We start from the raw sequence: 12,778 nt of genomic DNA on the forward strand, positions 1-12,778 counted from the left end.
TACATAAGACCTTGGTATTTTGTGGTCTTGTCATATATAAGACCTTGGTATTTTGTGGTCTTGTCATACATAAGACCTTGGTATTTTGTGGTCTTGTCATAAAATATACATAAGACCATGGTATGTTGTGGTCTTGTCATACATAAGACCATGGTATTTTGTGGTCTTGTCATACATAAGACCATGGTATTTTGTGGTCTTGTCATACATAAGACCATGGTATTTTGTGGTCTTGTCATACATAAGACCTTAGTATTTTGTGGTCTTTTTATACGTAAGACCACGGTGTTTTGTGGTCTTGTCATACATAAGACCATGGTATTTTGTGGTCTTGTCATACATAAGACCTTGGTTTTTTGTGGTCTTGTCATACATAAGACCATGGTATTTTGTGGTCTTGTCATACATAAGACCATGGTATTTTGTGGTCTTGTCATACATAAGACCATGGTATTTTGTGGTCTTGTCATACATAAGACCATGGTATTTTGTGGTCTTGTCATACATAAGACCTTAGTATTTTGTGGTCTTTTCATACGTAAGACATCGGTGTTTTGTGGTCTTGTCATACATAAGACCATGGTATTTTGTGGTCTTGTCATACATAAGACCTTGGTTTTTTGTGGTCTTGTCATACATAAGACCATGGTATTTTGTGGTCTTGTCATACATAAGACCTTGGTATTTTGTGGTCTTGTCATACATAAGACCTTGTTATTTTGTGGTCTTGTCATACATGAGACATTGGTATTTTGTGGTCTTGTCATACACAAGACCTTGGTATTTTTTGGTCTTGTCATACATAAGACCATGGTATTTTGTGGTCTTGTCATACATAACACCATGGTATTTTGTGGTCTTGTCATACATAAGACCTTGGTATTTTGTGGTCTTGTCATACATAAGACCTTGGTATTTTGTGATCTTTTCATACATAAGACCATGGTGTTTTGTTGTCTTGTCATACATAAGACCATGGTATTTTGTGGTCTTCTAATACATAAGACCATGGTATTTTCTGGTCTTGTCATACATAAGACCTTGTTTTTTGTGGTCTTGTCACACATAAGACCTTGGTATTTTGTGGTCTTGTCATACATAAGACCTTGGTATTTTGTGGTCTTGTCATACATAAGACCTTGGTATTTTGTAGTCTTGTCATACATAAGACCATGGTATTTTGTGGTCTTGTCATACATAAGACCATGGTATTTTGTGGTCTTGTCATACATAAGACCATAGTATTTTGTGGTCTTGTCATACATAAGACCATGGTGTTTTGTGGTCTTGTAATACATAAGACCTTGGTATTTTGTCGTCTTGTCATACATAAGATATTTTCTGTGGTGTTGTCATACATAAGACCTTGGTATTTTGTGGTCTTGTAATATATAAGACCTTGGTATTTTGTGGTCTTTTCATACATAAGACCTTGGTATTTTGTTGTCTGGCCATACATAAGACCTTGGTATTTTGTGGTCTTGTCATATATAAGACCTTGGTATGTTGTGGTGTTGTCATACATAAGACCTTGGTATTTTGTGGTCTTGTCATGCATAAGACCTTGGTATTTTGTGGTCTTGTCATAAATAAGACCTTGTTTTTTGTGGTCTTGTCATATGTAAGACCTTGGTATTTTGTGGTCTTGTCATACATAAGTACTTGATTTTTTGCTGTCTTGTCATACATAAGACCTTGGTATTTTGTGGTCTTGTCATACGTAAGACCTTGGTATTTTGTGGTCTAGTCATATAAGACCTTGGTATTTTGTGGTCTTGTCATACATAAGACCTTGGTATTTTGTGGTCTTGTCATACATAAGACCTTGGTATTTTGTCGTCTTGTCATACATAAGACCTTGATTTTTTGTGGTCTTGTCATACATAAGACCTTGGTATTTTGTGGCCTTGTAATACATAAGACCTTGGTATTTTGTGGTCCTGTAATATATAAGACCTTGGTATTTTGTCGTCTTGTCATACATAAGACCGTGGTATTTTGTGGTCTTGTAATACATAAGACCTTGGTATTTTGTTGTCTTGTCATACATAAGACCTTGGTATTTTGTCGTCTTGTCATACATAAGATATTTTTTGTGGTGTTGTCATACATAAGACCTTGGTATTTTGTGGTCTTGTCATACATAAGACCTTGTTTTTAAGACCTTGGTATTTTGTGGTCTTGTCATACATAAGACCTTGGTAATTTGTGGTCTTGTCGTACATAAGACCTTGGTATTTTGTCGTCTTGTCATAAATAAGACCTTGGTATTTTGTGGTCTTGTCATACATAAACCTTGGTATTTTTTTGTCTTGTCATACATAAGACCTTGGTATTTTGTCGTCTTGTCATAAATAAGACCTTGGTAATTTGTGGTCTTGTCATACATAAGACCTTGGTATTTTGTCGTCTTGTCATACATAAGACCTTGGTATTTTGTGGTCTTGTCATACATAAACCTTGGTATTTTGTTGTCTTGTCATACATAAGGCCTTGGTATTTTGTGGTCTTGTCATACATAAGACCTTGGTATTTTGTGGTCTTGTCATATATAAGACCTTTGTATTTTGTGTTCTTGTCATACATAAGACCTTGTTTTTAAGACATTGGTATTTTGTGGTCTTGTCATACATAAGACCTTGATATTTTGGGGTCTTGTCATACATAAGACCTTTGTATTTTGTGATCTTGTCATACAAAAGACCTTGATATTTTGTGGTCTTGTCATACATAAAACCTTGGTATTTGGTGGTCCTGTCATTAATAAGACGTCGTTTTTTGTGGTCTTGTCATAAATAAGACCTTGTTTTTAAGACCTTAGTATTTTGTCGTCTTGTCATACGTAAGACCTGTGTATTCTGTCGTCTTGTCATACATAAGACCTTGGTATTTTGTGGTCTTGTCATACATAAGACCTTGGTATTTTGTGGTCTTGTCATACATATGACCTTGATATTTTGTGGTCTTGTCATACATAAGACCTTGGTATTTTGTAGTCTTGTCATACATAAGACCTTGGTATTTTGTGGTCTTGTCATACATAAGACCTTGGTATTTTGTAGTCTTGTCATATATATGACCTTGGTATTTTGTGGTCTTGTCATACATAAGACCTTGGTATTTTGTGGTCTTGTCATACATAAGACCTTGGTATTTTGTGGTCTTGTCATACATAAGACCTTGGTATTTTGTGGTCTTGTCATATATAAGACCTTGTTTTTAAGACCTTGGTATTTTGTTGTCTTGTCATACATAAGACCTTGGTATTTTGTAGTCTTGTCATAAATAAGACCTTTTTTTTGGTCTTGTCATACATAAGACCTTGGTATTTTTTTCGTCTTGTCATACATAAGACCTTGGTATTTTGTGGTCTTGCCATACATAAGACCTTGGTATTTTGTGGTCTTGTCATACATAAGACCTTGGTTTTAAGACCTTGGTATTTTGTGGTCTTGTCATACATAAGACCTTGGTATTTTGTGGTCTTGTCATACATAAGACCATGGTATTTTGTGGTCTTGTCATACATAAGACCTTGGTATTTTGTGGTCTTGTCATACATAAGACCTTGGTATTTTGGGGTCTTGTCATACATAAGACCTTGTTATTTTGTGGTCTTGTCATACATAAGACCTTGGTATTTTTTGGTCTTGCCATACATAAGACTTTGGTATTTTGTTGTCTTGTCATACATAAGACCTTGGTAATTTGTGGTCTTGTCATACATAAGACCTTGGTATTTTGTGGTCTTGTCACACATAAGACCTTGGTATTTTGTGGTCTTTTCATACATAAGACCTTGGTATTTTGTGTTCTTGTCATACATAAGACCTTGTTTTTAAGACCTTGGTATTTTGTGGTTTTGTCATACATAAGACCTTGGTATTTTGTGGTCTTGTCATACATAAGACCTTGGTAATTTGTGGTCTTGTCATACATAAGACCTTGGTATTTTGTGGTATTGTCATACATAAGACCTTGGTATTTTGTGGTGTTGTCATACATAAGACCTTGGTATTTTGTGGTCATGTCATACATAATACCTTGGTATTTTGTTGTCCTGTCATACATAAGACTTTGTTTTTTGTGGTCTTGTCATACATAAGACCTTGTTTTTAAGACCTTGGTATTTTGTTGTCTTGTCATACATAAGACCTTGGTATTTTGTGGTCTTGTCATAAATAAGATCTTTTTTTGTGGTCTTTCCATACATAAGACCTTTTTTGTGGTCTTGTTATACATAAGACCTTGGTATTCTGTCGTCTTGTCATACATAAGACCTTGTTTTTAAGACCTTGGTATTTTGTGGTCTTATCATACATTAAACCATGGTATTTTGTGGTCTTGTCATACATAAGACTTTGTTATTTTGTTGTCTTGTCATACATGACACCTTGGTATTTTTTGGTCCTGTCATACATAAGACCTTGGTATTTTGTGGTCTTGTCATACATAAGACCTTGTTTTTTGTGGTTTTGTCATACATAAGACCTTGGTATTTTGTGGTCTTGTCCCTCTCAGCTCTGTTAAGCCAAGAACATTAAGAGCACCGTCTTCAATAAAGGTTACTACTCTCTCCTCCTCCCATATTACTAAAAGCACTATGCTCAAGGTACGTAGCTTTAGAAATTACATAGTCATAACGAATGGTGTATGACTTATTTCCAACTGTTCTTGTTGGTAAACATGTTCCCAAGATTTGCTGCTATATTCAATATTCAAGTTTTTACAAGTGGTCCAGTAAAGATATTTACGCATTCCATTCGCATAGTATAGTAGCCGTCCCTCAGCAGAATCTTACAGATGTATGTCAGGTGGCTCACACTTTTGACTTCTGTGTGGCAGAACCTGCGATCACTCATCTTTTTAAAAGCATTGGTCATCAAGTTTTGATCTAGTGCAGCTATTATTATCCTCTCTTGATATTTATGGGAGGATCCACTTTTAAGCGAGACTATGAGGTTTCCTTATCTATATTTTCCTGGCTCAGTTCATCCAGAACATACGACACTGTTGGTTGGCTCATTCTTCCAATTTTTTTCAATGGAAGATTTTGATGTATTTTTGGCAACTATTTTGAGCAATTTCCATAGCAGCCTTGTTTAGTGCTTCTGTTTCATTTTAAAGACATTCTTGTTCAAAATGTTTGGCCAATTTTGTGATGGACGTTGTTTTGCTCTTGTAGATATACCATCATGACGTTTTGTCTTTATTGTAGATGTACCATCATGAAGTTTTGTCTTTATTGTTGATGTACCATCATGAAATTTTGACTTTATTGTTGATGTACCATCATGAAGTTTTGTCTTTATTGTAGATGTACCATTATGAAGTTTTGTCTTTATTGTAGATGTACCATCATGAAGTTTTGTCTTTATTGTTGATGTACCATCATGAAGTTTTGTCTTTATTGTTGATGTACCATCATGAAGTTTTGTCTTTATTGTAGATGTACCATTATGAAGTTTTGTCTTTATTGTAGATGTACCATCATGAAGTTTTGTCTTTATTGTTGATGTACCATCATGAAGTTTTGTCTTTATTGTAGATGTACCATCATGAAGTTTTGACTTTATTGTTGATGTACCATCATGAAGTTTTGTCTTTATTGTAGATGTACCATCATGAAGTTTTGTCTTTATTGTTGATGTACCATCATGAAGTTTTGTCTTTATTGTAGATGTACCATCATGAAGTTTTGTCTTTATTGTAGATGTACCATCATGAAGTGTTGTCTTTATTGTTTATGTACCATCATGAAGTTTTGTCTTTATTGAAGATGTACCATCATGAAGTTTTGTCTTTATTGTAGATGTACCATCATGAAGTTTTGACTTTATTGTTGATGTACCATCATGAAGTTTTGACTTTATTGTTGATGTACCATCATGAAGTTTTGTCTTTATTGTTGATGTACCATCATGAAGTTTTGACTTTATTGTTGATGTACCATCATGAAGTTTTGTCTTTATTGTTGATGTACCATCATGAAGTTTTGTCTTTATTGTAGATGTACCATCATGAAGTTTTGACTTTATTGTTGATGTACCATCATGAAGTTTTGTCTTTATTGTTGATGTACCATCATGAAGTTTTGTCTTTATTGTAGATGTACCATCATGAAGTTTTGTCTTTATTGTAGATGTACCATCATGAAGTTTTGTCTGTATTGTTTATGTACCATCATGAAGTTTTGTCTTTATTGTAGATGTACCATCATGAAGTTTTGTCTTTATTGTAGATGTACCATTATGAAGTTTGTTCTTTATTGTAGATGTACCATCATGAAGTTTTGTCTTTATTGTAGATGTACCATCATGACGTTTTGTCTTTATTGTAGATGAACCATCATGAAGTTTGTCTTTATTGTAGATGTACCATCATGAAGTTTTGTCTTTATTGTAGATGTACCATCATGAAGTTTTGTCTTTATTGTAGATGTACATCATGACGTTTTGTCTTTATTGTAGATGTACCATCATGAAGTTTTGACTTCATTGTAGATGTACCATCATGAAGTTTTGTCTTTATTGTAGATGTACCATCATGAAGTTTTGTCTTTATTGTAGATGTACAATCATGAAGTTTTGTCTTTATTGTAGATGTACCATCATGAAGTTTTGTCTTTATTGTAGATGTACCATCATGAAGTTTTGTCTTTATTGTAGATGTACCATCATGAAGTTTTGTCTTTATTGTAGATGTACCATCATGAAGTTTTGTCTTTATTGTAGATGTACCACCATGAAGTTTTGTCTTTATTGTTGATGTACCATCATGAAGTTTTGTCTTTATTGTAGATGTACCATCATGAAGTTTTGACTGTATTTTAGATGTACCATCATGAAGTTTTGTCTTTATTGTTGATGTACCATCATGAAGTTTTGTCTTTATTGTAGATGTACCATCATGAAGTTTTGTCTTTATTGTTGATGTACCATCATGAAGTTTTGTCTTTATTGTAGATGTACCATTATGAAGTTTTGTCTTTATTGTAGATGTACCATCATGAAGTTTTGTCTTTATTGTTGATGTACCATCATGAAGTTTTGTCTTTATTGTAGATGTACCATCATGAAGTTTTGACTTTATTGTTGATGTACCATCATGAAGTTTTGTCTTTATTGTAGATGTACCATCATGAAGTTTTGTCTTTATTGTTGATGTACCATCATGAAGTTTTGTCTTTATTGTAGATGTACCATCATGAAGTTTTGTCTTTATTGTAGATGTACCATCATGAAGTGTTGTCTTTATTGTTTATGTACCATCATGAAGTTTTGTCTTTATTGAAGATGTACCATCATGAAGTTTTGTCTTTATTGTAGATGTACCATCATGAAGTTTTGACTTTATTGTTGATGTACCATCATGAAGTTTTGACTTTATTGTTGATGTACCATCATGAAGTTTTGTCTTTATTGTTGATGTACCATCATGAAGTTTTGACTTTATTGTTGATGTACCATCATGAAGTTTTGTCTTTATTGTTGATGTACCATCATGAAGTTTTGTCTTTATTGTAGATGTACCATCATGAAGTTTTGACTTTATTGTTGATGTACCATCATGAAGTTTTGTCTTTATTGTTGATGTACCATCATGAAGTTTTGTCTTTATTGTAGATGTACCATCATGAAGTTTTGTCTTTATTGTAGATGTACCATCATGAAGTTTTGTCTGTATTGTTTATGTACCATCATGAAGTTTTGTCTTTATTGTAGATGTACCATCATGAAGTTTTGTCTTTATTGTAGATGTACCATTATGAAGTTTGTTCTTTATTGTAGATGTACCATCATGAAGTTTTGTCTTTATTGTAGATGTACCATCATGAAGTTTTGACTTTATTGTTGATGTACCATCATGAAGTTTTGTCTTTATTGTAGATGTACCATCATGAAGTTTTGTCTTTATTGTTGATGTACCATCATGAAGTTTTGACTTTATTGTAGATGTACCATCATGAAGTTTTGTCTTTATTGTAGATTTACCATTATGAAGTTTGTTCTTTATTGTAGATGTACCATCATGAAGTTTTGTCTTTATTGTAGATGTACCATCATGAAGTTTTGTCTTTATTGTAGATGTACCATCATGAAGTTTTGTCTTTATTGTAGATGTACCATCATGAAGTTTTGACTGTATTTTAGATGTACCATCATGAAGTTTTGTCTTTATTGTTGATGTACCATCATGAAGTTTTGTCTTTATTGTAGATGTACCATCATGAAGTTTTGTCTTTATTGTTGATGTACCATCATGAAGTTTTGTCTTTATTGTAGATGTACCATTATGAAGTTTTGTCTTTATTGTAGATGTACCATCATGAAGTTTTGTCTTTATTGTTGATGTACCATCATGAAGTTTTGTCTTTATTGTAGATGTACCATCATGAAGTTTTGACTTTATTGTTGATGTACCATCATGAAGTTTTGTCTTTATTGTAGATGTACGATCATGAAGTTTTGTCTTTATTGTAGATGTACCATAATGAAGTTTTGTCTTTATTGTAGATGTACCATCATGAAGTTTAGTCTTTATTGTTGATGTACCATCATGAAGTTTTGTCTTTATTGTTGATGTACCATCATAAAGTTTTGTCTTTATTGTAGATGTACCATCATGACGTTTTGTCTTTATTGTAGATGTACCATCATGAAGTTTTGTCTTTATTGTTGATGTACCATCATGAAGTTTTGTCTTTATTGTAGATGTACCATCATGAAGTTTTGTCTTTATTGTAGATGTACCATCATGAAGTTTTGTCTTCATTGTAGATGTACCATCATGAAGTTTTGTCTTTATTGTAGATGTACCATCATGAAGTTTTGTCTTTATTGTAGATGTACCATCATGAAGTTTTGTCTTTATTGTAGATGTACCATCATGAAGTTTTGTCTTTATTGTTGATTTACCATCATGAAGTTTTGTCTTTATTGTTGATGTACCATCATGACGTTTTGTCTTTATTGTAGATGTACCATCATGAAGTTTTGTCTTTATTGTAGATGTACCATCATGAAGTTTTGTCTTTATTGTAGATGTACCATCATGAAGTTTTGTCTTTATTGTAGATGTACCATCATGAAGTTTTGTCTTTATTGTTGATGTACCATCATGAAGTTTTGACTTTATTGTAGATGTACCATCATGAAGTTTTGTCTTTATTGTAGATGTACCATTATGAAGTTTGTTCTTTATTGTAGATGTACCATCATGAAGTTTTGTCTTTATTGTAGATGTACCATCATGAAGTTTTGTCTTTATTGTAGATGTACCATCATGAAGTTTTGTCTTTATTGTAGATGTACCATCATGAAGTTTTGTCTTTATTGTAGATGTACCATCATGACGTTTTGTCTGTATTGTAGATGTACCATCATGAAGTTTTGTCTTTATTGTTGATGTACCATCATGAAGTTTTGTCTTTATTGTAGATGTACCATCATGAAGTTTTGTCTTTATTGTAGATGTACCATCATGAAGTTTTGTCTTTATTGTAGATGTACCATCATGAAGTGTTGTCTTTATTGTTGATGTACCATCATGAAGTTTTGTCTTTATTGTAGATGTACCATCATGAAGTTTTGTCTTTATTGTTGATGTACCATCATGCAGTTTGGATTTCTCTTCACTGTTATTATTTAGTGTTACTTTATAACACATGCTGTTCATGAATACTTTTTGTTTCATTTTACAACTAGATTATTTATCATGCAGTTTTGTCTTTATTGTTGATGTGTCATCATGAAGCTTTGTTTTTTCTTGTTGCTGTACCATCATGAAGTTTTGTCTTTATTGTAGATGTACCGTCATTAAGTTTGGACTTCTTCTTATTTTTTTATTTTATTTTTTTTTATTATTACATTTTCACCCCAAACAAGGCACATTGCTACTTTGATGTAGGGGGCTAGTAAAAACCTTTGTCTTCCTGCTGCTGGGCGCTGCGATGAATGTTCACCATACTGACACAGTAAGACGATTGAGACATACTTGATTTTTCTTCTTTGTAAAACGACTTTATATTTTATTAGCAGTTCAGCCCAACTTTGGTGAGGCCCTATGTAGTGTTCATAACTTTTTGTGCATGTGTATATATATATTAAAAAGTTTGACTCATGTCCAGGTAACCTACATCTAAAATTTCAAGTGCTTAGACCCAAAATTGGCGAAGAAGTTTGGTACAATCTGCAAAGGTCAACTCTTTCAACTTTTACCTCTTGGCAGACAAATTTTCGCCCAAAAATTGATTAAAAAGCTTGCTGCATGTCTGAATACACTTTATGTAAAATTTAAAATGTTTAGACCCAAAATTGGCTGAATAGTTTGCTAGAGACCGCAAAGGTCAAATCTTTTGAATTTAACCCCTTGGCAGCCAAATTTTTGGCAAAAAAAGGGATTAAAAAGCTTGCCCTATATCTGAATACACTTTATATAAAATTTCAAATGTTTAGACCAAAAATTAGCTGAGAGGTCAATTTTTTTAAACTTTGACCTCAATTTTAACCCCTTAACATTTATTGTTTTGAGCTCAAATCAAGTTATTAAGTATAATCCATGTCCAAATAACCTACATCTAAAATTTCAAATGTGTAGACCCAAAATTGGCGGAGGAGTTTGGTAGAGTTTTCAAAGGTCAAATCGTTGAACTTTGGCCCCTTGACAGCAAAATTTCTGGCCAAAAACCGATTAAAAAGATTTTCCCAAATCTCAATACCCCTTATATAAAATCTCGAGTCTGTAGACTGAAAATTGACAGAGTAGTTTTGTAGGGAAATCTACACACACAGACACACACACACAGGTAGACAATTTCAGATTTATAGATATATAACTTTGACCCCTTAACATTTATTGTTTTGAGCTCAAATCAAGTTATTAAGTATAATCCATGTCCAAATAACCTACATCTAAAATTTCAAGTGTTTAGACCCAAAATTGGCGGAGGAGTTTGGTAGCGTTTTCAGAGGTCAAATCATTGAACTTTGACCCCTTGACAACCAAATTTATGGCCAAAAACCGATTAAAAAGATTTTTCCAAATGTCAATACCCCGTGAGTTCAAAAATCTGTCATGAACACAGTTGCAAATTATTTTGAAAAGGAATCATTGGAGGTCACACTAGCTGGGTCGAACAAGTGCAAATGATGCTAGAAGTATTTAAAATTTAAAAAAAATCGGCTACAATTACATTTCTACATATCATGTTTAAATATGGAGGATTCTTAATTTAATCCAATATAAGCCAAGGGTTATCTCCCTTGTTTATCATACTGAATTGGTCGCACAAATCTTCCACATGTGATAAAACTCGATAATTCGGAAAATGCTATTTTCACTACTGAATCATTTTTCGTAAGTTTTGGAATTTACACTAATTTCACCTTGACAGGTATGTACGTAATAATGTTGTTCACCTGAAATACGTTGGTTTAAAAGATCAATAATGTAAATAGGAATGGCAAACTCTTGAAAAAATAATGAGAACAATTAACCCAATTCGTATTATTTGAATTCATTCGACTACTGTTCTCATCTTGAGTATGATCTTGTCGAACTCAGGAATGTTTTTGTCGAACTCAGGAATTTGAGCAGAATTTGGAGCGGAACCCTTTATTTACTTAACAGGGGTAGCATGCTCTTGTTCCGTCAGCCATGACTGGATAGAGGTTCTAAGTAATTTGCTATCCAGTCTAGAGCACACTACCCCTGTTAAGTAAATAAAAGGTTTCACTTGAAATTCCGCTCAAATTCCCAAGTTCGACAAGATACACCTGGAGAAGATCAGAGGTTACATCGACTGAAACGTTGTGAAAATTACACTCAAGATGAGAACAGTAGTCCGATGAAGCCAAGTAATACGAATAACCAATCCTCAAATGTTCAGAAACGTCCTAATTAACCGAATGTGTTCGAATTTGAAAGTCATTTATCTATATATAAATGTGTATTCCTGCCTGTTTGTTTGTTCACAATTTGATTAATATATACAAAAGTTTCCTTACTTTACTCTTTCATTTATTTCTATATGCAGTATGATTCTTGCAAAAATATACAATTAAGAGATCATGTCATTTACATATTACATTAAGAAAAATCGATTTTATTAAATAGCGGTATCTTAATTAATGTTTCTAGTGAGAGAATTGTTTTAAATTCTTATTTAATAGATTTTAAACAATAATTATATTGATAACATATTTAATTTAATTTATTTGAATTATTATTCCAACATCGATTTTTTTAAAAAACTTTTTTTAGAGTTATTTGCCCTTAGAAACTTCCGAACATTTCATTTGTTTGATTTTATTATTCTTTAAATGGCTATACAGAAATCGGTAAATTTTTACGATGTGACCCAGCATCGTTTAACACCTAAAAAAATAAAGATCTACTGCAGCCCCCTCTTTAAATTCCACAATTTACACTTTTCTTTCTATTTTCACGTTAATCTCATCGATTAAAACTTAAATTTCTAATTTAAAAAAAGGTAAAATTTCATGACATGACTCAGCATCGTTTAACCCCTAAAAAAATTAAGACCTACTTTTTGGGGGCCTAATACGTTTAAACAGCCTTTAGAAATAATATGAAAGAAAAAATTTTGAAAAAAAAAAGAAAATTAACATTTTAGAGAGGGGGATCACTTTTCTATATGAATTTGACGTAAAATAAGCACCTGCTTTTTGGCCACAAAGCGTTCAACGAGATATGTCATCTCTAGCATTTTTTCAAGCTTGGCGATCGAGGAGGGGGTGCAAAACATGACAAATGC

The sequence above is a fragment of the Euprymna scolopes genome, chromosome 37, assembly GCF_053919585.1.
Source record: "Euprymna scolopes isolate OS-2025 chromosome 37, ASM5391958v1, whole genome shotgun sequence".
NCBI lineage: Eukaryota > Metazoa > Mollusca > Cephalopoda > Sepiida > Sepiolidae > Euprymna > Euprymna scolopes.